Source organism: Mus caroli, chromosome 6 (assembly GCF_900094665.2).
Source record: "Mus caroli chromosome 6, CAROLI_EIJ_v1.1, whole genome shotgun sequence".
Lineage (NCBI taxonomy): Eukaryota > Metazoa > Chordata > Mammalia > Rodentia > Muridae > Mus > Mus caroli.
The window spans coordinates 69,542,266-69,569,147 of record NC_034575.1 but is presented as its reverse complement, the minus strand read 5'-3'; the positions used below and the strand labels follow the sequence as shown (position 1 = coordinate 69,569,147).

Below are 26,882 nucleotides of genomic sequence, written 5' to 3'. Positions count from 1 at the left end.
AGGCTCTTCTGAACACTGGCCACGGCAGGCACATGAGTGTCCTGGGAAGGCTGCGTGGACCCCTCTGGGACTCATTTGCTCTCTCCAGCCTAATGTGTGGGCGTTAACTCTCAAGATCCTAACTGCTACTGTGGAAGTCCGAGAGCAGCTTTGTGGAACCTTCATGTGTATTCCAGGGAGTGAACCCAAGCCATCTGGCTTGTGAAGCAGGTGCCTTTGAGCCTTCTTGCCGGCCCACCTTTCCTGCTATTTTCTGTTCTCACTAAGGAGCATCTTCCCATAGCATACTTAGCAGAAAGCCTCAAAACTATAGGTCCTGATGACGCCTCCTCAATGCTGGCAGACGTTAGAGTGGATGCCTACATCCATCAGCTCCTCCTTCTTTTGACTTTTAATCATCATCTTTACCTTTGCCAGGCTGGAGAGAGCAGTCCATAGTTCAAAGCGGTCCACTGTGCTCACAGGGTCGCAGCTGTAACTTGGGGGACAATGCAGATGTCTGTGTTATCCCGGCCTGAGGACTCAGCACAAGTCAAAGCATCTGTGAGATGCATCATGGAGGATGGAGAGACACAAAATACCATGGAGTCACAGGAACCAGAGATCAACCCCAGACTGAGCCCACAGTTTTTCTTAAAAGCCAGGCATGGTGCCACCGACTTGATCTCTGAGTTCAGGAGTAGGGGAGATGGGTAGACCAAAGGCCTGCTGCTGTACCTAGCCTTCTTGGTGAGCTATAGGCCAGGGGGTTAAAACCTTGTTTCAAAAAAACATCCTAGAAAGCTCCTGAAGATGCCCTATGGCCTCAACACCCATGTGAAAACATATACACATACATATAATATACATATACATCCTTGTGTATATATGCATATACATCCTTGAGTGTACAATGTACACTCTCAGAAACATGCACACACACACAAAAAACATACCAGAAAATTCGCTTTTGGAGTCTTAGCAAATTATACAACTGTTTTTTATTTTGGTTGGTTGGTTGGTTAGTTGGTTTCATTTCGTTTCATTTTTGAGACCGGCTCTCACTATGAAACTCTGGCTGTCCTGGAACTCAAGAGACCTGCTTGCCTCTGCCTCCCAATTACTGGGTTTAAAGGCATGCACCACTATGCCTGACTTCAAATTGTAGAAGTGTCACCATCTAGATTCTAAATTGCTCTAAATTTTAGAATAATAATATTTCTGGCCATTTCCTTCAAAGTCAGTAGTTCTCCCTTAATTCTGGCAATTCTAGTCATTATCTCTACTGTTTGGACTTTTCCAGGATGACCTCTAGGGGTTCGTATCTGTGCAGTCTTGGGAGCCTTGCTTCCTTCTTTCAGGATATCTGTCCATGTGACTGCCTGGAGCTGTGCTTCTCCATCACTAAGTAGTGTTCCACACTGAGCTTGCTTATTCAGTCATTGAGGAATATTTCAGCGGTTTCTAGTTTTCACGCTCATGTTAGTTTTTAATGAGGGAATATCATCTTCTCCCTGACCCCATAGGGTTTCTCTGTATAGCCTTAACTGTCCTGGAACTCACTTTGTAGACCAGGCTGGCCTCAGACTCACAGAAATCTGCCTGCCTCTGCCTCCTGAGTGCTGGGAACAAAGGTGTGTACTGTCACCACCACCCAGTTTGTAAGTGTTTGAACTCATTATCTGTGATAGCCTTAACTGTCAATTTGACAAAACTTAGAATCACCTAATCTGAAAGTCTCAATGAGGAATTGTCAACATTGGATTAGCCTGTGAGTTTATTTGTGGGGGATTGTCTTAATTGGCTAATGTGAGGCAGCTCAGCCCCCTGTGAGTGGCACTATTCCCTAGACTCCAGCAAACAAGCAAGCAAGCAAGTGTCCACGGATGCATTTGTTTCTCTCTGATCTTGACTGTGGCTAGCTGTTTCAAGATTCTGTCTTGATGGGTTTTTGTTGTTGTTGTTGTTGTTGTTGTTTGTTTGTTTTTCCTAATGGTGCATGGACTATACCCTAGAATTGTAAGCTGAATTAAATTCTGTTTTCCCTTTGATTCACTTTTCCCCCTTTCCAAGATACGTTATTATAGCAAAAGAAATTAAACTATTTTTCTGTGAGGCAGTCGCATGCAACCTAGGCTGGTCTCAAACTCCCCATGTAGCCAAGAGTAACCTTGAATTTCTGATCTTCCTGCCTCTATCCTCTGATTGTTGGGATTACAGCCCTGTACCATTATGGCTCATTTATATGCTACTAGGGCAAACTCTTATCAGCTGAGCTATAGTCTCAGCCTTGAGTTGATACCTCTATAGTTAAAAAAATATATAGTTAAATCATGCCATTATAAGCTGGTGTGGTGGTACAAACCTGTATAGTCCCAGCTCCTGGGAAGGCTAAGGCAACAAGAGACAAGAGCCTGTCTTTGTTTGGCAGTAAGTAGTTTGAGTCCAGCCTGGGCTACATAACAAGACTCTTATCTCGAAACAAATACCATTGAGTACTGAGAATAGGATAAAGATGCTAAAGGTGGGGCCGTCAAGGTGCAGGGTCTCAGACTGGGTTTGTCCTCTCAGCTCTAGGCATGTGGGAAGAAAGGGGAGGTAAGCACCAGAATGTAGACACTGCCATTGTCCTACACAAAGGGGACATTGGTCGTGGAGACTCTATTCAAGGGAGCTGTGCGAGGGAAATGGGGATGAAGCTTGGGGATTTAAGTTGTTTCTGAAGGGTATTCCCAAATCCTGCTCTGGGTAATTCCCTGACTACCATTTAATCAGCTCCATTAAACCCTGCCCTGTCTAGTGCACTGTGGTCCAGACACGGCTCTCCTGGGCTCCCAGTAATAGCTCAATTGTGTGTAAGTGGCTGTGAAGAGGCTCTATGTGCTAGATGAATAGGACTCATCTCCATGGAAACCAGGCCTGGCTGAGGGGCTGACCTTTGACCCACTTGTTGCCACCATACTGTTAACCACTGGTGCCTATTGGATTCAGAGAGAGGGCAAGGAAATGACTGTCAGAGTGGCTTTCATTTGCCTTCAGTTTAAGCCCAGGTGTGTACTAAGTAGAAATAAGACCCCAATATTAGCCCAAAGCAAAGCAAAGCAAGCAAGCAAATAAACAAACATTATTTTGATTATAGATCCTTCCCCTGTCTCCATGTCCTTCAGGGCAGAACTTACCATGTGCTCAGTTGGTTACCATCATCCTCTGGGCTTTGAAGGGACACTGCAGGAAGGAGAGGTTTCTATTCCCGTAATATAGGCCTTGTGGTGTTGCCATGGGCAATGTGTCTTCTGTCCTGTGAGTGACCAAGAGGCTGCTAGGCCTTATACCTGTGATGTGCTCTACCAACCCAGGTGTTAGTCATGCATCCTTTAGAGATGACAACAACAAAACGTGGCTGCCTAGCAACTACATAGGTCAGGGCAGGATGACTTTAGCAACCCTGAGGGGAGTAATGAGCTCAGGCCCTGTGGCTGTGGGTGAACATGTGGCCCTGTGTTGCCCTGTAGCACTCTGCTCAGACTAGCAGAGCTTTCCTGACTCCATTCTTTGATCTGGGTCATGTTTGTCGTGGGCTCCTGGACAGATTCTTGATTTTAGAAGCAGGTCTCCCCAGGTTCTTCTGTAGAGGGTCAGGTTGGGGTCCTGACCGGAGTCAAAGTCCTGGTTTGCTCCCTACCACCTGATGCTCCTTCCAGTGCATCCCTAGAGACCCATATATTGTTTGTTTTATTTGCGTCAGGGTCTTGCTATGTAGGCCAAGCAGGCCGACACTTGCCTTGTGCAATCCTCCTGCCTCAGCATCACCAGTGTCAAGACTACAGGCATGTATCTTCATGCCTAACAAAACCCAGACCTTTTTAGTGACTGTTTCAAAACAAAAGTAACTTGAAGATTCTGGGCCCCTCTGCTGCCCTCCCCCCCCCCCCCCTAGTGAATAAGACAGGTGAGGCAATGTCTTAAATATAAGACATTTGAGGCTGGACATAAGGCTCCACTGGGAGGGTACATGCTCAGCATATAGGATGCCCTAGGTTTTATTTCTAACACCAAATCAGATATGGTGGCACACTGTGTAGACCCCACATTCAGGAAGTCAAATGTTTAAGGACGTCCCCAGATACTTGGTAAGTTCAAGACCAGACTTGAGTAAATTAGACCTGATGTTGAAAAGGAAAGAGAAGGAGAGCTTGATTAATTCTGTAAGTGGAAAAGGAGAAAGCCTTGGTGAGGGTGGGTTGTGTGTTCACTAAGGCTCCAGGCTCAGCTCCTTGAGGAAAGTCAAAATGAAGGCTGTGACAGTTTTGCAATTAGTCTCAGATGCCTCATAAGTCTCCCGGCTTTCTAGGACTGTAGGATGATGTAGACAAGAAAGAAGTGAGGGATTTCAGGGGCATTTGTGGTGACTGAAATGGCCAAATCCAAAGCCTGTTGACCACCACACCATCAAGGTACCAGCTTGTCCTATGCTGTGTTCTTGAGACCTTACGGTGGTGTCTCCAGATTAGGGCGGTGTCTCCAGGTCTCTTGTTAATTCTCTCATCTCTGTAGACCCAAATTAACCTGAGAGTCTGCCTCTGCCAGCTCTTGGAAGGTGATGCTTTCTAGAGTTATCTGGTCTAGTTTTCCTATCTACCCTGGGGTGTAGTCCCAGAAATGACTGTCTCAAACACTGCAGGACACCCCAAATACTACAGGAACTCCCAGACAGTTCATCTTGCTTTGTTTTCATTCCTATCTGTGTGCCCACAACACTCAGCTGTGTCTTGGGTTCTGGGTTACCCCACTCAAAGGTCTCCATTCTAAGTGTGCTTTCTGTCTGGAACTTTGGTGAACCCGAGGGCTGCAATGTGGCCTTCTCTATGGCTGTCACTTGCTTCACAGAAGCTTCATCTTTGTGGAGTAGCAGCCCCTTCCTTGGGCTTCAGGAAAGCCTACACCAGCATCCTCTATAAGGTCATGCACAGTAAGTGGTTCAATATGCTTTTCCATCCCCAGAAAGTGCCATTAGCAGCTCACGGTCTATTTACAGGAGGTTGGATCCCCGGATAGCATTCCCGATGCCTGAGTTGTGGGGAGCCGGAAATACACATATATTTAACCCTGGGCTTGCAAACGGGAGAAGCTGCATCCCCTCATTCTGCAGCTGTGTAAACAGTAGGGGGCAGGGGACAAAGTTAAAGATAATGCAGAGACAAGGAGAGGGCGGGGAGGGGGTGGGGGTACCAGATTGTAAGGGGTGGGGAGGGACCAGAGCATGGGGCACAAAGGCGAGCACACAGGTTCCCAGGTTTCTCACTCCTAAGACATGCTCACCAGCGCTGGAGCAATGGGGTGGGAATGACAAATGCTGAGAGCCTGGGCTGACAGGGCCAGATGAGACAGGCAGGCCAGGGCAGGTGATGGCACTCCAGATGAGAGATGTTTCCGCCCTGGACAGCTCTGGGCCTCTGGGGTCAACAGGAGGAAAGACTCTCATTCCCTGTGCTAGGTCGGGCAGAGACCTAAGTAATGGCGAGGTCCCAGCTGTATGCCCAGGAGAGTGTTCCTTCCCGAGGCAGCCAATGAGGGGCTAGGGACTCAGCCACAAATCCTCCCCTAAGCTAGTATGGAAGAAAGAGATACACAGAAATTGCCTGCACCCTTCTCGCTTTGTGAGGGGTTTGTGGGAGAGAGAGAGAGGAGCGAGGACCTCAGGGTAGTATCTGCAGTTTCTGCAAGCCAGTGGAGGGCTGCTCCAACATCAGCCTGGCTGTGGACACTTGCTTTCCAGGGGGGGGGGGGATCAGGAGAACTTTGCACACAGATAAGTCTGCACTGTGCTGAGGGCATGAGAACCTGTCTCTCTCTGTGGCCATATCAGGGACTGAAGTCTCTGGATGACCAGAGGAAACCTCACAGCAGCCAGGAAAAGAGAGTATGGGGACCCCAGAGAGGGTCCCCAAGTATTTGAGAGGAGCCCACACGCATTATACAGGGAATCTCAATCTGGCAGCTAAGGAACATGGATGGGATGTGTAATCCTCTAAACAGGGACCCTTCTGGATGGTTAACTTATGTCAACTTGACATAGACCAGAGTCACCCGGGAAGAGGGAATTTCGATTTAGGAACTGTTTCCACCAGACTGTTCTGTGGAAATACCTGTGAGACATTCTCTTGATTAATGATTGATGTGGGAGCACCCAGGCCTGTGGACAGGGCCTTCCCTGGCCAGGACTGGTCCTGGCTGTGGGAGATAGTAAGCTGGGAACAAGCCAGGAAGCAGAGTTTCTCTGTGGTCTCTGCGTCGGTGCCAGCCTCGGCCTCCCTCGGTGATGGAGGCGACTTACCCTCTCCTTCCCAAGTTCCTTTTGATCGATGTTTTATCACAACAGAAAGGTAAACTTAAAACAGCCTTTTCCTACCTCTCTTCTGCACAGTAGTCAGATAATTGTTTTTAAATGTGTACCAGTGCTTGCCTAGCATTATGTGAGCCTCTGGGTTAAATATCCAGCACCACAATACAAACAGATAGTAGCATGTGTGAACACGCGTGTATATGATGCAGTCCACCGGCAGATCCCTCCCAGTCCAAAGTCTCAGCATTAGCCTGTGGTTCAGCACAGCCTATCAGGGTTGTCTGGGGTGGGGGTGGGATTGGTGGCTCTGTTCCTTCCACACCTTCTGCCCCATGGTAGGCTGGGAGGCTAGGGGGACACAGACTTAGACTGTCTGTGTTTATAAGAGTTCTGAAGAGCCAAGCTCAGTCCTTGTGTTTATGTGGCAGGTGCTTTATCAATTGAGCCTTTTTTCCTGTATCCGGAATCCATCACTCTCCTCTGTTTCTCTCTCACAAACACAAGTGTGAGGGAGCAAGTTTCCACCTACACACAGAAGCCAGAAGGCACCTAGGGTCCTGCTCTCGCTCTGCCTCATTCCTCTCAGACAGAGTCTCTCCCTCTCTCCCTCACCCACGGAGCCATCTCCCCAGCCCTTCATGGAAAGATTGGCATGTGTATGCATGCGGTACCCAGCAGTCTTACACACGCATGGCCTTCCATCACATGATAGAGAGGGTCTCATCCCTGCAAGCCCCTTTCTCCTACAAGTTCTAGAGGCTGCCGAGGAGCCATAGGTTGGCAAGGGTGTGATGTGGGGGCATCTCTCTCCCGCACCTCTCTGCTGCCATCTGAGATGTAAAAAAAAAACTGACTGAGAAACATCCCCAGACAGTGCCGGCTAACAGTGACATTCCATAGATAGCGACTATAGACCAAGCTGGGTGGGACACAGCTCAGCGCCTGTAAGCAGGGAGGGGAAGAGGGGGAGATTTTTTTTTCTCTTCTTAAAACACAGTAACAGTAAAAGCCAGCGATACTTTGGGGATAAGTTGGATCTTAATGCATATGTGAAATCTGTGCCTTTTGTTTTTGTTTTTAAGGAAATGGAGAAAGGAAGGAAGCTGGAGGGTTTGAATTTGTTCTGCTAGCTTTGGAATTCTGCAAAATCAGGAAATCAGAACGTACCAGTTCTCAGAGCAGTGACATTTAACTTGATTGGGAAGGGCACACCCAAGGTCACCCTTTAAAAGGGTTTGTCTTCCTCCGCAACATTTTGTTTTACCCAGCCTGTCTTTTGGAGCTCAGCACTTTTGGCTTCTTCTCACAGTGTGGGAAAACAAAATTGGAGCATGACTGTTGCCTCTTAAGAGTGCTTTGTCTGGCCCCAGTGCCTTCTCCAGGGTGGGGCTCTGTAGAGGTTTGCTGATTGACTTACAGATGGAAGGCTACAGGAAAGGAGTGGAAGGAACAGGGGTGGGGGTGGGGGCTTCCTTCCACTCCTTGGCCCAGAGAACTGGATGTGTTTTTATGCAGTCCTTGTTCATGGAAGATAATTTAGGCTCTAGGTATATTTTTAGTTTATTGGTTTAAAACTTAAAAATAATAATAATTTGAATGTAGCCACCATTTATTTTTAGTACTGTAACTAAACTCTGTTAAGACGCTGTTATTTGTACTCTCTGAGGGCCTGGATAACTCCATGTGTCCAGGAATAGCCTGTTCTTGCTGCTCAGTGAATATTCCTTTCAGAACCACCCCGATCCTTTCCCTCTGCAAAATCTTAGGTCTAAGAGACGTCCCAGAAGACGACAATGGGAATTTCTTCTACTACCTGGGCCTTGAGTGAAAACTGGACCGTTTTTTCACTCAAGGCCCCAGAGCGAAGGAGTTGTAAGTGTTACTCTACAGGTCTGTCTCAAACTCCACACTTCCCTCATTTATGTGCACGGCATTCTTGCCCTTGTGCCACGAGGCTGGAGACCTTCTAGCCTCCAGCTTCTCCTAGATATTCCTGTTCATCTGGGGCTAGCAACAGGGACTCCACATTGGATGAAGTCTGTGTCTCCACTTTTCTACTTGTAGACACATTGTGCTCAAGAATCCTCCCCCAGGGGGGGTGTTCTGGGTTCCAATTGGGATGTAAAGTGAATAAATACATTAATTAATGGAGGAAAAAAAAGAATTCTATGTTTCTGAGGCTAGAGAGATGGCTCAGGGGGCAAAAATACGAGAAGTGTGAGACCAAGGCCGAATTCCGAGCATCTACTTACAAACTAACATGGCCACGTGTGCCTGTAACACCATCATTGCAAGGGCCAAGGCTGGTAAATTCAGACAGATCACTCGCTAGCCAGCCAGCCTTGCAGTGAACTTCCTGTTCACAGTGCCATAAAGCAGAGAGTAATACAGAAGAAGACACCAGATGCTCCACTCTGGTCTCCACAGGCGTGCACACCCAGACACAAATGCGCAACATGCATACCACACACATTCACACATCGTCTGTGGGATACCCCGAATAACAGCAGGGGCAATCCCATATGCAGCTCTCGAGGCTTGATCAGCTAACCTTCCCCTCCACCCTGGTTTAGGCCCTCATCACAGTGGATGTGCAAACATTTCCCATCCGGCCTTTCCTCAGCCTCTGCTCTGAGGCACAGTCACTGGACTATGTTGGGCCCTCCCTTCCCCTCCCTGGAGAAGGTAAGCCTTTGGTGCATTTCCAACCTGTAAGCAGCCACCTCTGCTCAGGCCCTGCGATGGGTGATATGTTCTATTTCTCCTCTTTACAAACTTTATTCTCTGGCTCATTCAAGAATTCAAGAATTGCCCCACCCCCACCCCCAAAGACCTCGGTCTCCCTCATTTCTGCCTCCCTGTTGTTAGACGAGGCTGTTTTACGTCAGACTCTCCTCACAGTCTGCAATTTTGAAGGTCTTAAACGAAAGGGCATGTTTTCCTTCCCTTTCCTCATTTAGATTACAGTTCTGTCACAGTGGGGCCTCCCGCCCATCCACAGACCTCAGTGTACCAAAATACCAGAGAAGGTGTCAGCGTGACTAACTGCTATGCCCTCCAGTCAAGGCTCTTCTGACTGTGACCAAGCAAAGTTGGTTATTATTCAGTTCTGGTCATCCCCCATCCCGCTTCCTCCAGGGTTATTAATAATCAGTTTTATTGCAGTTTTAAATATTAATTCTAGAACTGGACATGGTGACACATGCTTGTAATCGCAGCACTTGGGATTTGCAGAAGCAGGAGAAATACTGCAAGTTCAAACCCAGCATGGTTTCCATAGTGAGACTGGTGTGTCTCCTCACCCACAAAACAAACAAGTAAATAAAAAAAAACTGCTAAGTCTAGGCTTGGAGCATATGTAATTCAGTGGTAGAACACTTGCCCAGAGCACCCATTGCCCTTGGTCCAATCCCCAGTGTTATATATATAACACATACATAAAAAAGAAACCACTGCATAGGTGTTACAGCTACTCAGAACCTTATGTGTTTAAGGTCACATCAACCCAGAGGCTGCAGAGGAGGCCTAGCTCCTCTAGCTTACAGATAGGTGATAGGGAGCTTTTTAGTAATGTGGCCGGGACCCCAGGCTTTGAGTTGCAAAACGTTCATTTTGGTGCCTTATCCACAAAGAGTCTTGTGTGACATAGTGCCCACCTCCACCTCTGTACAAAGTCTAAGGAAGAACTGGGGGTGTGCCCAGCAGCTCTGCCTGGGAAAGCAATGTTTACACGTTATTCACAGAGGACCGAGTGTTTTGAAATAATCTGGGTCTGAATACCATCAGAGAACCTGGAAAAGGAGAGAAGAGGTCCAGGAGGGGAGAGCTGGAGTGTGAGAGAAGCTACTTGGCCAGAGGTGAGCCCAAGGCATGGGAGTGGCCATCTGAAAGGCAGGATGCTGGTTCTGGATGAAGACTGAGGAGCTGACGCCACACTTGACGAGACACTAGATATCTAGTGTATTGCTTTCCATACGCACGGAGTGTCCTAAGGAGCCAGATGCGTATTTCCTGTTACATGTGTTTCTGTACCCTTGTTAAATGAGTTTTGAGAGACATTGCGGCCGATTACAGACCACAGTGTGAATCTCGATCCCTAGAGGTGGGAGATGCACACACACACACTCACACGTACACACACACACACACACACACACACACACACTTCTTAAAAACAACACCAAACCAAAAAACCCAACTCAACAGCAACCATGCGCATTGTGACGTTCCAGTCACCAATGAAAGTTCAGGGGAAAGTTTAATTTGTTCATTCACTCAATGCATAGTTCTCAAAGGTGTTGTTGAAAGTGATTTTCCATAAAGTTGAAAGGGAACAAGCTATATAGATTCATAGCAGAAAGGCACTCCAGGCAAAGCACAAACACCCTGAGGTGGGCTAATGACAGGCAGATTGGGTAGCAAGAAGCAGAGTGTGTGGGCTTGGTGGTGGCGCTAAAGAAGGTGCAATCAGAAAAGATGGACAGGAGGCCACTCAAGGGACTCTCTCTTACAGAGCACGCTAGACTCTGGCCTCGTGGTGAGATGGACAGGGTGGGGTGGGGGCTCTTGTGTAAAGAAGAGATGTGCTCTGACCCTCGCTGGAACTCTCGACAGCGGGCAAACAGGCAGAAAGGAACCGAGGTGGAAACCCCAGGTAGTCGTGGACAATGCGATAGAAATGCGGATGTGTAGAATAGAAGCTAGGGAAAAGTCAGATTAGAGGTTTGTTTAGAAGGGAGAGGGCTACAGGACTTGCGGGCAGATAAGCACAGAGGGCCTGAGAAGGAAGAGCCAGGAATGTTGCCTGGCAACAGGAAGGAAGGAGGAGCCATTGCCGGAAGTAGGAAAGGCAGTAGAAGAATCTGAGTCCTGAGGAAATGGTCAGGCGTGATTGAGATGCTTTGGGGGCATCCGGTGAGGAAAGTGAAGAAGCTACCAGGAAACCATGAGCCCCGAGCAGCAGATCCCAGGGGAATAAGAGAAGAAAAAAGGCAAAGTTGCCTGGCGGGCATCGCAGCCTTCACTCCTGCTAGAAGAAAGAATGAGAACTGCCGATGGGGCTGAATGAATAGTCAGCGCGCACGCGGGACTGGACCCCTTCCATGGCTTCCAGGAGTATGGCGAAAAGGAAAAAGAACCCGAGTCAGAAGCTGCAGAAGGAGACTTCAGCTGGGACAGTATTGTGGCAAAAGCAGGCCATTGCTCCACAAAAGACCGACTTAGTGTTCCAGGACAACTGGGAGCAGAGACGCATGCTTTTCCAAAGTCCCAGCACACCCGAAACTTGATCTAGAGACACCAGTGTAGTCCTTGCTTCAGGTTCAGGTTCCCATGGCTCGCAGGCAGGCTGGCTACGGTCCACCACTGGCATAGGGCTGCAGGCCCTAGGAGCTTCGAGCTTCTCTTCCGGGGGTGAAGGGCTGGAGTCGAGTTTCTATGCCAGGCGTCACACCATCCCCACTTCCATTTGGGGGAAGGGTGTAAGTTGACTAAACGGCTTCTGGCAGGCTACAGTGCAAATGAGAAAGCTGGAAAAGAACCATATGGTGAATTTCACGTTACAGCATTAGGCCCAAGGATCTCTTTATGGGCCAGTGAATAGCCATCCTCTCAAGGGTTGTGGTCAAATGGAAGCCACCAGCAGAAGGCCTCTGCTGTTTCTTCTGGATTCGGATAGGATGGCACCCAGGGTGGACTTCATGTCACATGGTTATTTACTGCCACCAGTGGTAGCATAGATCTGGCCTCCAGATGTGACTTATTCTTGTACCAGGAAAAAACTGACATGTGTAACTCAAGGGAGAGAGTGTGTGTGTGTATGGGGGGTTGTCTTAGCTTCCAGTGTCTCCTAAGCTTTCAGACCTAAGGAGACTTCAGCTGCCTTCAAACAAAAACTCAATAAGATTACAACAGAGTCTACTGCTTTATAAAGGCAAGAGCTGGCTCTCACCTCTAATCCCAGCACTCTGGAGAGAGAGGCAGAGACGGGCAGATCTGTAGGAGTTTGAGGCCAGCCTATTCAACACAGTGAGTTTCAGGCCAGTTAGAGCTACATAGTGAGACCCTACCTCAAAACCAAACAAGCCACAAAGGCAAGCTTGTTGGAGAGCTAAGGAGGCAAGCACAAGAGCAACTACACCATCTATGATGGCCCAGAACTCACACACACACACACACCACATCACACACACAGCCTTACCTACATAGTCTAGATGGGCACACATGAGACTCACACCCATTGTCTCATTCAATCTGCCCATAATTTTAAGAATATTAAGAGTGCAGCTGGTATGGACACCCTATTGAGTGGACCTGAGGTTTCCTGTCTTCTATACCTAGCTGTTCAAGGTCGAGGCAGAGGAAGTAGTCTCTTTGATACCCCACCTACACCCACACCCACACCCTCTCATTTATTACTAACACATTAGCCATGGAAGCTGGTAGAACTGCAATCCTCGGGGCTCCCAAGCATGGAACCCTCAAAACAGTTCCCTATATCTCATGAACTCGGGGGATAGGGACATGTCTATCCTGCCACTGTCCAGTACAATCCAGTGTCCCTATCACCCGAGTTCATGGATAAACATGGAGCTGCACTGAAGGGTTGACAAATGTGGTGACTAACAGGCTGTGTAAGGATACATTCTATTTGAGCTGGAGGGGTTTGGTGGCTATTTCCTTCAAAAAAAAAACAAAAAACAAGCCGTCACTTTTATTACCAGGTCCTATTTAATTGCCCTACTGAGTTGGTATGCGTACCAGAGGCCCCTTCTGTGTTCAAAAATGTTTGAGGGAGTATTTATTTCATAAATGGATCAGCAGACTCCATCCATATTGATGGAGAGACATTGAACTGTTCTAGTTAGCAACAGGCCTCAACTGGACGCAGCTTAGAACCACTCAGAAAGCCCCTCGAGTGAATAACCATCTTTACCAGGTTGGTCTGGGTACAGCACTGTCTTACCTATCCTAAGAGAGGTAGAAGAGCCCAGCCCACCATGCACAGAGCCATTTGTCAATAGAAGGCCCTGGGCCTTCTAAGGAAACTAGCGGATCTTGAACTTAAGAGAACCAGGGAGTGAAACGCAAGCTGTGGTCCTCCATGGCTTCTGCTTCAGGTTCCTGCCCTGGGTTCCTTCAATGATGGTCTGTGACATGGCAGTGGACCCTCTCCTTCACCAATTTGCTTTTGGTCATGGTATTTGTCAGAAAGGAAAGCAGAACAGAGTTCAAGCTTATCAGAATAACAAAATGAGATGTCCAAACCAGTGCAGAGCCTGTTGTGATTATGATGGTCACTGTTACTACTAAAATCTACCCATACCCCTTCCTGTCTCTTTGGCCTCACTGGTAGAAGTAAGATAACAAAAGGAACTTCATCCTTTGAAAAGCATCGCAATGAGACGCACACACTGTGCCACCACTGTGGCTCCAAGGCCTACCACCTTCAGAAGTTAACCTGTGGCAAATATAACTGGAGTGCCAAGGCTAAGAGACGAAATACTACCAGGACTGGTCAGATGAGGCACCTGAAAATTGTTTATCACAGATTCAGATGTGGATTCCATGGAAGGAACAACACCTAAACCCAAGAGGCCAGCTGTTGCAGCATCCAGTTCATCTTGAGGATTTCAATCAGTCATAACATAAATGTTCTGGTTTCAAAAAGAAAAAAAATCTACCCATACACAAATATAGTCACTCATATAAGGTCATTTAAGAAGTTTAGTCTAGGGCTGGTGAGATGGCTCAGTGGGTAAGAGCACCTGACTGCTCTTCCGAAGGTCCAAAGTTCAAATCCCAGCAACCACATGGTGGCTCACAACCACCCATAATGAGATCTGATGCCCTCTTCTGGTGCATCTGAAGACAGCTACAGTGTACTTACATAAAAATAAATAAATAAATAAATCTTAAAAAAAAAGAAGTTTAGTCTATTATGAATATTATATGCGTATGTCTGTGTACCACACGCATGCCTGGTTCCCAGAGGCCAGAAGAGGGTGTTGAATCCTCTGGAACTGGAGTGAGTTACAGGCAGTGTAACCTACAACGTAGATGTTGGAACTTGAATCTGCATCCTCTGCGGGTGCAGCCAGTGCTTTGACCAATGAGTGATCTCTCCAGCTCAGAGTCTTGTTTTCTGAAGCAATGCCTCATTAACTAGAACAGACCAGCCTTGAACTCACAGAGCTCTGACTCTGCCTTTTGAGAACTGGGGTTAAAGGCATGCACTACAATACTGGATCTTGTTTTGTTTTTTTTGAGACAAAGCCTCACTATTGATAAGAAGTTGCCCTTGAACTTGCAGCCCTCCTGCCTCAACCTCCGGGTGTTTAGATTATAGACATGTATCACCACAGTGAGTTTAGATTCATCCTCCCCCCCCCCTTTTTTTTTTTGGTCATCTAACACAATTTTCACATTTCACTTTAAATGCTCAGACAAGTCTAGAAAAATCAGAAAGCAATAGGCAGTTATACTGAGTTATACGAGCACCCATTCCTTAAGTTCCCAAAGCCTTCCACAGCAGGGGGGGGGGAGTTCTGCCCCCAGGTGAGTATTTTAAGAAAGTTTGCTTCTAATTGATTTAGACATTTTTATTTAATTTGCAAAACCTACATGGACTTTTTTTTTCTACTCACACTGTTTTAGGATTCACAGAACAATCAAATCCATTCTTCAGTAGAATCTGAGGGGTTTTTGCCAAAATGTTGAGGGTTTAAAAATAAGCTTTAAATGTAGAGCATGCCCGTGATGAAGTTGTCCATGTGTCCTGTGGCCCCACAGAGTCAGGCATGAATGCTGCAGCTGGATTCGATTCCTTTGTCAACATGCAAATTAACATCTTCGGTGGCTCCCTCTGCCAGCATACTTATCCCAGTCTCCAAATGTGTTATTTGTTATTAAAATCACCATATTTATATGTGGGGGGTTTTGCGGTGACTTCCCCAGATGCTGAGATTCTAACTGTAGCTATGCAGGTTATTCAAACATCCCTTGGGCATTTAAGAGATCGCCAGTCCTTAACGTGGAAAAGAAAGGATGCTTTGTGGTGAGAAGTATGGTTCTGTTAGCTCTCAGCCAGAGCTGAAGGTGCCTGCTAAGCAGGCCTGATGACCTGAGAAAGAAATGACCCCTCAAAGTTGTCCTTTGGCCTCCACACGTGCACCGTGGCACGCATGCACATGCATTCACACATTTAAGAGAAAAAGAATAAGTCTTACTGAGGTCAAACAACATGTAACTTGGGGGGGGGGCAGGTGTGGTGCTATAAACCTATAATTCCAGCACTTGGAAAGTAGAAGCAATAGAATCAAGAGTTCAAGGCCAACCTGGGCTATATGAAAGCCTTCTCTAAAAATCAAACTGGGGTGGTGGTATACACCTGTGATCACAGCACACGGCGCACAGATTTCTGTGAGTTTAAGGCCAGCTTGCTCTAGGACGTTGCAGGACAGTCAGGGCTATCTGATGAGACCAAACAAAGCAAAACAATTTGAAAACCTAAAATGTAACAATCAGGCTCTTCCAGTGACTTATTTTCAAATCAAGACTAGTTTATATATTTATAAATCACTAGACATCTTGTGATTTAGAGAGCCTGTTCACTTCTTCCCAACAATGTGTAAGGCAGGTGTATCCCAATGTGACCTTAGGAAACCTCTTAGGTTAGTGGTGACATCTCTTGGTTATCTGGAAGTACTTCTCCATGCTTGGTTACATGGGAGGTTGCTCAAGGGATTGCAGACTGGAGCCTCAATTTCCACCCTTCCCATTTCTATCTATCTATCTATCTATCTATCTATCTATCTATCTATCTATCCATCCATCCATTTGCTTATGTGTATATGGGTGTGTTGACAGCATATATGTCTGTGCACTTTGTATATGTGTGCCTGGTTCAGAGTTTCAGATTCCCTGGGACTATTTACAGACAGTTGTGAGCTGCTATGGAAGTGTTGAGAATTGGATCTTGGTTCTCTGGAAGAACAGCCTGTGCTCTTAACCACTTACGAGATGCTCAGACCACTGGTTGATAGTGCATGCTGTGTGTCGCAGGGTGTAAAGCCAGGTAACCCAGTTTCTCAGTGTGAGAGGAGCAGGACCTGCAGAGGCTGTTTCCATGGACCCCAGATTTTTCTCGCCTCTCCCAGACAGCTGCGGAGCATTTACATTTGCAGAGGAGAAAATGGTGAACATCTGACAACATTTGTTTAGCTGATTCTGATTGTTGCTGGGGAACACCACACACACACACACACACACACACACACACACACACACACCACTTTGGGGATTTGGAGAAGAGGATTTCAGCCAGCCCCAGCCCCCATTCCTCCAAGTACCAAGATCACTAGCACTGTACTTGCCATTCTCCAAAAATGTGCACAGACATGGCTGATCCGCCCACTCTGGCCTTTCCGATAACAGAAGCAGCCCAGCCAGAAATGAGTGGTTGGTCCAGAATAAACCCACCCAGGGTGGCAGTCAGTTCTTTGCAGCCCCTGTTCAGACCTAGCCTGAGGACAGACATTTCCTTTAACTGTCTCGGGTGAGAGTTGGCCTGGGCTTCTTCCAGCAGCCCCTGGCTCCCCTACCCGCCTCTGCGATATGTGGGCGCTACATAAATACTTGTTGACTGACTTGATTCATTCCCTGGAAAAGCAAAAACCAAAGGAAGTGAGGGAAAGGGAAGTGGATTCAACTCTCTCTTAGGTATCAGAAGGAAAGGCCAGGCCTGATGTCCGACTGCTGGTGGGATATGACTGCTTTCTTCCCATAAGAAATAAGAAATAAAAACATTATTCACTGTGATGTCCACTGTGTCTCGGGGCTGAAGGCACAAAGTTTCTCAGAGATGTGTAGTATGTTCATGGGTGCGGTTCTAAGTAGACACCAATGGTCAACATCCATTATCTTCCACACTCTCTCTGCCTTTAGAGACAGAGTTTCTCCTTGAACCCAGAGCTCCAGGGATCCCTCTGTCACTGATTCCCTGCTATCCTATCCTCGTCCCCACCTCTTCTCTCTAACTAAGGTTACAGCTTTTCCTGGGTGCTAGGTCCGTCAGAGCCATCGCCAAACCACCGACAATTTCTACCTGTTAGACTGCTTAAAAGGCTTAAAAGAATTGCCACACCAGCACCCCCCCACCCACCCACAGTGAGCGTGAAGGACACCCCCCATTCCCCCACTCACACACACACTGAGCGTGCAGGACACCTGGAGTGTCCCGCCCCCTTCAGTGCGTGTTCTGGCCTCATTCTTTGTTTTGCCACTTGTTAGGGTGAGGGATGAGACCTCTGAGGGTCTGTTTTGGCAGCAAACTAGCTTTGATGGACTGAGGGGTTGGCTCTTGAGTTGCTCAGCTGTGAGCCTCTAAGGATGTTTCTTCAAGCATCTGTAGTACTTCTTGCTGTTCTGTGGTTGTGTTCCATGGCTGGGCTCCATGGCTGGCCTCACTCCACTCAGCCGCTTTTCTCCATGTAGCCCTGGCTGCCCTGGAACTCACTCTGTAGACCAGGCTGGCCTCAAACTCACAGAGATCCACCTGCCTCTGCCTCCTGAGTCCTGGGAGTAAAGGCTTAGATCACCATGCCCGATGCTGGGCGGCTCCTCTTCTCGTCTATTGAGCTGTTCGCTGAACCCAAATAACTTTTGTTGCCACTGAGAACCCTTTCTAGTAGAAAGCCTCCATAAAAATTCATTTGGAGCCGGGCGTGGTGGCGCACGCCTTTAATCCCAGCACTTGGGAGGCAGAGGCAGGCGGATTTCTGAGTTCGAGGCCAGCCTGGTCTACAAAGTGAGTGCCAGGACAGCCAGGGCTACACAGAGAAATCCTGTCTCGAAAAACCAAAAAAAAAAAAAAAAAAAAAATTCATTTGGTCTCAAAGTTTGAACTTGGGTTTTCATCATTTTGTGGGGTAGTAAAGCCTATGGACTCCTGGGGGTGCAGGCGGCCCCCTTGGTCCTCTATCTGCAAATATCAGTTCTCATTTGTGACCATGAGTATGTCTCACACACACACACACACACGAACACATCCACAAACGCATGTGCGCGTACATACCTGTTTCTATATCTTTGAAGAAGATGATAACACTTGTACTGTGTCACATAGACTGAGTGAGCCTGCAGATGTGAAGACACACTTGGGCAGTGCTGGGCACTGTGCAAGGGAGCCTGTTTTTGGTGTTGTACTACATCTGTATTTTTTTTTTAAAAGATTTACTTATTTTATGTATGTGAGTATCCTGTCATTCTCTTCAGAGACACCAGAAGAGGGCATCAGATCCCATTGCAGATGGTTGTGAGCCACCATGTGGTTGCTGGGAATTGAACTCAGGACCTCTGGAAGAACTGTCCATGCTCTTAACTGCTGAACCATCTCTCCAGCCCTACATTTGTATTTTTGTAGAAAGGATAAACTCTGGGGCTAGAGAGATGGCTTAGCACTTATTGACACTTGGTGATCTTCAGAGAACGCAAGTTTGGTTCTCAGCACCCACATTGGGCTGCTCACAAACGCCCATAACTCCAGTTAGATCCAGGAAGTCTGCTGCCTGCTTCAACCCTCCACAGTCACCTCTCATGCATATATACATGAAGTAAGTTCTGAGTGTTTGTAAGGTCTAACACTAGGCTGTATGGTCGGTCAGTAAGATATCTTATACTGGTGGCAGGAAGAGAAGGGGTGATGGATGATGAGCTGAGAGGAGAGAAGGCCCTGATTCCTGTTTGCCAGTTAGTTTCCTTGTTGGAAGCACTCCTGTTGTGGTTGCTTTCAAACTGCCACCATAATGTGTCTGAGCACTGAGTTTGGGAGGGATGCCAATACCCACCCTGGGAAGTCAGCTGTGGCACCTATGTGCAGTTAGAAGGCTCTCCCCACCTAAGCCTTCTCCCCCCCCCACTTTCAACAATAGGTAATTTGGTCCTTTTAAGTAGAAATCAACGACCGAATATTAAGTATAGCCTAGCTCAATGGCACGGCTTTTTATAAGCCTGCTCCCTTCATGTAACTTCATGTTATGTTGTGCATCCATCAATCTCATCAGCCCCTCCGAGAAGAGCTCTGAATGCAGACAGAGTCTGCCGCATTTGGGGTACACCTTAAGTAAAGAAAAGCAGAAACTGCTCTTGTATAGACCAAGCAATGGGCTGTTAGAGAAGTAACCAACAGCTGGATTCTAAGAAGCAGTTTGTTCCTGGCCAAAGGCTGGAACAGATAGCCCAGAGCACCAGGAGGTGGGAGCAAGACCAGCCCCGGGGTAAAGCAGATGGCGGGGAGCAGGGTCCTACTAATTTCTACTGAGGATGTTTGCATGTTATTCTTCTTTCTTTTCCTTTCTGACTAATTTAATGATTTAGGAGTGGAAAAAAAATTAACCGATTTATCTTGCTGTCTGAATAATGTTTTGGAATGAGCAAGAACAGGTCAGCGTACCAAGTGGGTAGGTCATTGCCCTGTTTAATGACCTGTATCCGGATTTTATTGTGTCTGGATGATAATCAGTACTCATTTCCACCGTGCACAAAGAAGAGTTTGTGAGGAAGAAATAAAAACTCTCTGCTTTTTAATGGGCACAGGAGATGGTGCAAACAGTAGGTGCTTAATACATGTTAATTACCACAAAAGTCTCTTCTAGCCACTGAGAGGGATCTAGTAGAGGGTTCAGAGCTTAGAACCCACACCTCTGGACTCAGCCTGGCATTCTCTACCTTTCTCGGTGCTGAGGGAGGGCACCAGCAGGGATATGACCTCCATGGCAAGGCTCCGGTAAAGTTTCTATCAGGTAGTGCATCTTTGAGGCCCGCTCTTGCCCATCTGAATCTAACATCTGGTTCAGGGAAGGGTAGCGCGCAGCTTCCTCCCACTTGCCCCTTAGACTAGCAGGCAGCGCCCCATTCAGACTGAGACCGCAGTTAATAAACATTTAGATGCTTCTCTTTCTAAGGCATCAACTGGCTGGCGGTATGTGTGTGGTGAGAAGCAGGCTGGCTGAGGTGGAACGCGGCTAAGAGTCAGGCGCCCAGAAAGGGATCTGAATGAGGTACCACACGAGCGGGAAGCTCGGGGATCAAACCCTCTCCCCCAGCAGCTGGAACCTCTGGATTCCTGGTAGTTTTCATCTGAGGGTCCCTACTCCTAAGCCCCAGCCCTGGCAGCAGTAGGGATCTACACTTCTAGTTGTGATAACAGCACAAAATGATCAAACACTGTTGTTGTCCTGTGTCCTGTTGCTTTATGTTCCAGACTCAGTGTGACCCTTCAGTGGGCCTCTCCAAATTTCCCCTGGCTCCCAGGAGAGAATAGCAGAAGAGAGGCAGACAGGGGAAGGAAGAGCTGTATTGGTAGTGGGGCAAATGCTTCCTAAAGCCCATTTTCAAACAATCTACAAATGTCTTTATGTAAAAAGTGCTGTATAGGTAAATGTGAGACTTCCATCAGTGCCCTCCACCATCCCGCCCTACTTCAGGAGTGCAGCCCCAGTTCCTGTTCAGCCCCTCTTTGGACACCTCCCGTGAGCTGACCCACCTTCACTGTGCCCAAGGGCAGGCTGCAGTGCTAAGCCGAATGCATACATCTTTATGTGGAAACAGGACTTTATGATTTTGAAGCCAGGGAACCTGAGCACGCACGTGATCGCCGTTTCCTGCTGTAGGCGAAAGGTGAAGGAAAACCAGTGCACTGCTAAAGAAGGCCTAAAATTAGACGTGTGTCACTCCCAACAAAGCATGTCTCATCCTGGAAGAAGGTGGCTCCGGACTTAATGACCCATATCTGTAAAATAAGACCGGATATGTGGACAGTATGGTGAGACTTGGAACAATATGTTCAGAGCTCATGTCACATTGAGTGGAAATGTTGGGTCTTCATGCTTCTAAAGATGGGAAACCTTGCTGGATCACTTGGTTTGTAATTACTCATTGTGTGGCAGACCTATGGCTTACTGTGTGAATAAAAAGGGTTTTGCTGGTGGCTGATATTATGGAGAGTTTGGCGCCAGGTCAGAAATGCTGTCCTGCTTCACCTAAATGCCATTCCTATTGTTCTAAATCCAGAGACAGAGCCTGCTTGTTGTGGGCAGGAGGTCTGGCCTGGTCCATTTGGTCACAGTGGCATCCTTACATTGTCCTGAGCTGGCTGGCTTATGTTGGAGAGTCAATTCGACACATATTGATCAGTGTTTTCCCAGCTGCAAGCGTTGGGCTGAGCATCACAGAAGGCGAAAATGACAAAGACGGTGACCTTGTGAGTGAACCTGCTAGCAGGGCCACGAGGTAAGGGACTGATCTGATCTGAAGGCTGAACAAGAGAGTGTACCAACAGGAGAGCTAGCCTTGGACCCTCAATAAAGCAAGGATATTAGACCATCACACACACCCCACTCCCTAACTCCAAATCCCCTCTTCTCTCACTACAGAACCACATTCTTCCTACTTTTTATTACCATTATAAGAGCTTACCCAGTCTAAGCTCTCTGCTGGTACAGTGTTTGCTCAGTTAAACTATGCCACAACCATAACTAGATTTATATATTTTTTTATATTTATTTACTTATTTATTTTTGGACAAGGTCCTGTGTAGCTTGGGCTGGCCTCAAACTGTTGAGTGCTTGGGTGTACTGGTGTGTGTTACAACCCAGTTTATGTAGTTCTGGGGATCAAGCCTGGCAAGTGTTCTAGGCAAGCACTCTAATAATCACTGAGCTACACAGCTCAATGCTGACATCTTTCTATGTATGTGGGAGGGGAGGAGGGAGCCCTCGGAGGCATACCTCTGGAAGTCAGAGAACAGCTTGCAGGAGGTGGTTCTTCTCTACCATGTGTGTCCTGGGCATAGAGGGGTGAGGCTTGGTGGCATGTGCTAAAGCTCACTATCTCATCAGCTCTGTGCTAATGTCATTGGAACACTATGGGAACTGAGCGAGTGCCAGAAGAGTACTTCCGGTCTAACGAACTAGGGAAGGATATAGCCAGGAGTGTCAGCTCCACCAGACCCCACTGACATCCGTGACTGACAGAGGGCCACAGAGTGGCAAACAGAAGGTTGAGCGGGAGCCCTGGGGTCTTTGGGGTTGTGTGTGCATCGTGTGGAATTTCCTATCACATTGTTCATGGCTGGAGCAGGTAGAAGAACGTGCCCTGGAGGCATGGGCGGGCAGCTGGGCAAGAGCTTGCTTAAGGGTCCTCCCATGTCATCTGGTGGCTTGCTCATCATCTGTGGACTTGCTGCCATTCAAACCATAAGCCCCTGCTCAAATGTCCCCTGCAGCCAGACCAGGTAGTGATCGCTTTAGCGGTGTGCCAGGCCCTGGCTGTTGTCTGGTTCATTCACACTGTGGGTGGATGTCGGTATGAATGAGCCGGCTAGTTTATGAAACCTTTCAAAGCAGGAATTTCTAGTCCTTGTGTAGTAGTGCTGCAGATGGGGTCAGGCCTTGGTGTATGCTCTAGCACAAAGCTAGGTGTCCTTGGCTCAAGCAAGAGGGATTGTGCTTTGTCCCTTTGTCCTTTTTTTTTTTTTTTTTTTTAAGTGCTGTTTTTAAGACAGTACCTCCAGGGCTATACTATGTAGCCCTAGCTAGCCTGAAACTCAATCTGCATGTAGACCAGGCTGGCCTCAATCTCTCAGAGATCTGCCTGTCTCTGCCTCCTGGGTGCCGGGATGAATGTGCAAGGTTTGGCATCTGAATTTTACCAGGCTAGCAGTTGGCCCCCTGGATGAAGCCCTTTGTGCATCCATTTTAGGTCAAGAGTACTCTGCCCTTCACTGGAGGGCTCTGAGTTGGGTTCAGAGCAAACAAATATTCCTCTGGAGTCTCGTTTGCGATTAATGTGCTCTGTCTCTGCCCGGCCAAGGTAAATGGAGCGCCCCAACCCACACTTAATGAGTTTTGCCTGTGTAAACCGTATTAATTGTGGTTGTTGCTTTTTAATTGTCCTTAAATTTCTCGTACGCTAACTTCCCTAGGGCAGGAGATCTGGTTTCTGCTTAGACTGTAGACCTCTCCTCCCACCGTTCCTTCCACCCAGGAGTCTCATAAGCCGGCACCAAGTCTGCTCCCCTCTCCCACCATCTGGCAGCAGCCCCGGAACTGGACCGGGGCTCAGAAAAATAAAAAAATAAGCATGCAAAAACTTTTGTAAAAGCCTCCTTGACCTGGACTGGGAGGCAGAGGTAGAGATATTTTGAGGGGCTCCTCTCAAGGAGGATTCCTCCCGAGTTCCTGAACTAGCATAGCAGGTGGGAGGGGGGCCTTCAGATGACCTTGGTGGTCTGTCTCAGTGTGACAAAGGTGTCTACAGACAGAACTGGGTGACTTAAGAGTTGCCTTTCTCCAGCAGGTGAAAACCAGAGCCAGGCACCTAATATGGGACCAGAGCCTTATTCTGCCCAGAATGGCGCTACACACTTGTGTAGTGGGCTTGTTAGAGACTTCCGCTACAATGTTTCCCCTGCTCCTAGCCCTGTCTGCCCAAACCCTGGCACAGAACAAGCTCCTCACCTGATGGTGCATGAGCAATCACTGTGACAGTCACAGTGGAGTCACTTGTAGTGTTGTCCCTCCTGCAGCCAGGCCTTCTTCATGACTATGGTGCCACCTTTCCTTGTTCATGGATGCGTGTGCACCTGCAGACAAAAGGAGGAGAAAACGGACCTGACCTGTGGATTCCTGTCTACAAACTGCTTTTACAGGAAGCCCTAGAGAAGGAGCCAGAGCCATCTGCTCGCAGCCTAGAGAAGTTGGTTGAGTGTTCCATGCTGTCCCTCCAGACTTTAGGCCCTTCCTAGACCAGCACTTCCCAGGTGACACTGTGGGACAGGGTTCTGGAGTTCTATAGCGTGAGTTTGGGAGCATCCCCCAATACCCCACACCCCAGTTCCACCTAGGACAGGTGCCTGGAGCCAGCAACGAGCCAACTGTGGTGATGCTCATGTGCCCTGTCCGGAGTCCTGCGGGAGCCCTCTGCACTTTTTGCCTAATGATCACTGTATAGTGATTGACTGGGCCTAGTGTCTGGAGCCTTTGTCTGAGCCCCTAGCATCCCTCCCTGGGGACCATTGTCTGAGTTGGTGGTTGTTAATCCGCAGCCTCTGAGAAGCTGCCTGGCAAATGGGAGGTTAATGTGCAAACAGCAGGGAGCGTTGTCAGTGTGTGGGGTTGGACGGCAAGTAGGAGGGAAATAGTTAAAAATCCTATTCAAGGCCCGGAGAGGAGGAGGGGTGGGCGAGGGAGCAGGCTCAGCCTTGTGTTAATCTTACTGGAATGTAACCAGTTCGGGCAGTTTCTGGCTTTGGTATTGCCCTGTTGCTCAGGGGCCCAGTGTCTGGTCTCTGCCTCCTAAGCTTCCCGAAGGCTGAAGTCCTGGGGTCCCTTCTATCTTGACCGTCTCTAGCATCTTAAAGGAGCCCTACTAGAACATCATGAGGCTGCTAAAACCCGGAGAACCTCACAGCCCGCACCACAGAGGAAGCTCGGGGAGGTGGTTGTATGGAGGAATCGGAGGGGCAAGCAGAGAGAATGTTTAGAGAAAAAGCCCCCAAACCTGTTTGGTCAGGCTTGTATAACTGCCTGGAGGTCTGGGAATGCATGCCTAGGGGAAAGAGCTGCTCCTGGACACTAACAGCTAACAGTGCAGCCTGTGTGCGGTGCTGGATAAGGGTGGGTCAGGGCTGGTGGGGGTCAGCTCACACGTGGTGTTTTACTGCTTCACCGAGAGAGTGTGTTCATGTCTGCTGCAATTTACTGTCGAACTCTAAAACAGTCTTGTGTTGGTCTGGGCTGTGCCTCATAATACCTGCATATTAAAAATCCATCCAGCTGGACACAGGATTGGTGCACTTCCTCATATAGCCATTGAGTCTTGGTTGGGGATGTTTAAGAAGTAAATTTTAGGGTGAGTCAATAGCTCTGTAAGTTCAAGTATTGGTGTCATTAGGAGGACCTGAGTTCAAGTCCCAGAGCACAAGCTGAAGAGCCTGGAGATAGTGGATAAGAACCCTCAGATCGCAGCACCCAGGTAAAACACGTGGGGTCCGGAGTGGACAGAGAAGGGATTGCTGAAGCTTGCTGGCTGAGAGTAACGCAAGTCTCAGGAAGGGACTCTTTTTCAAAGCAATAAAGTACAGTGACAGAGCAGGACACCCTCCTGGTGCCAGCTGCATGCTGTCCCTATCATCTGAGAACTAGGGAAGGAGAGACAGATGCATCCCTGGGGCTCACTTCCAAGTAGCCTAGCCTGCTGGGTGAGCCCCAGCCAAGTGAGAGACCCTGTCTCAGGGGACTGGAGAGCTGGCCCAGCAGTTAAAAGCATCAGCTGATCTTGCAAAGGAGTCCGCTTCTGTTCCAAGCACCCAGATCACGCAGCTTACAAACTTTCTGTAACTCCAGTTCCTGGGGATACAATGCCCTCTTCTGGTTCCTGTAGGCACCAGGCAATAAATATAAATAAACAAACCCAAGGTAGGCAATGCCTGAAAAATGACACCTGAAATTGACCTTGCTCCCAATGTAGGTAGGTACACACACATACTTGGAGGGAGGGGGGAGAGGGGGGGGAGAGAGAGAGAGAGAGAGAGAGAGAGAGAGAGAGAGAGGTGGTGGGCAGGTCTCTATAGTCCTCCTAGCCTCATGCCTTTTCTGGCCAGCCCAGCAGCAGGGAATGGGGGTACAAGGCCGCCATGAGTGTAGGCGTCCAAGTGGCCACTCTGCTATTGGGAAACAGAAGGAAATTGCGTGGCAGCCAGACCCCTGGGGCTTCCTCACTCCAGGCTACCATTTTGCTCACAAAAGTGAAGAAAGCATTGAAGGTTGCAACTATAGAAAGGTCTCTAAGTCCCCATTCAGCATAAGGTCATCTTTCCAGAACACAGGGCCATAAGGCCCCATGGAGCTATTGAGCTGATCCGGAACCCCACCTAGCTTGTATATTCATCAAGGGAGCCCAGATCCCAAAGCTCAGGCTCTGCCCTGCCCTGCCCCTGTGGGTCACCCTTCTGCCCCCCTGCCCCCTCCCCCCAGGGACTGCCCAGCAGACAGGACTCTGGATTCTGTCTCTGGAACCCACCAGCCATCCGGAGAGTCCTACGTACTGAATTTCATTTCTTTCCCGCTCTTGAGTTTTCCATGATTTGGGATTTGAAAATGATTTTCCTCTGGGAATTTTTAGGCCATCCCATGTAGGTGGTATCTGACATTTAAAATCCTGTCGGTACCATATCTAGCTGTGTGGCCTTTGATAAATTAAAATGTCTGGAATCCCAGTCTCCTCATGTCAGGTCACGGGAGTAGCAGCAGCAGTGTTAAGCTCACTGGACGAAGGGAGGGCAAACCGTACTGATATACTTGTCACCTGGGATACAGACGGGGCTTCTGCCATCATCCTAACGGGAACCAGACAGCACAATATGCCCCACAGACCGGCACCCCAATGCCCTCCCTGAATGCAACCTCATGCCTAGACATAAGTAAGTAGACATAGACACATACACACACACACACACACACAGCAGCTTTAGAAGCTCCATTTTGGCCTTGACCCCTCTTGG

At 48.2% G+C, this 26,882-nt stretch overlaps 1 protein-coding gene and 1 pseudogene across 4 annotated transcripts in view; both read left to right on the top strand.

Moving 5' to 3' along the window:
* Window positions 1–26,882, top strand: part of Tcf7l1 (transcription factor 7 like 1) — a 162,292-nt gene that overhangs the window by 87,341 nt on the left and 48,069 nt on the right. The gene's annotated exons all lie outside the window — the stretch shown is intronic.
* On the top strand, window positions 13,636–14,030 carry LOC110296039 (annotated as a pseudogene).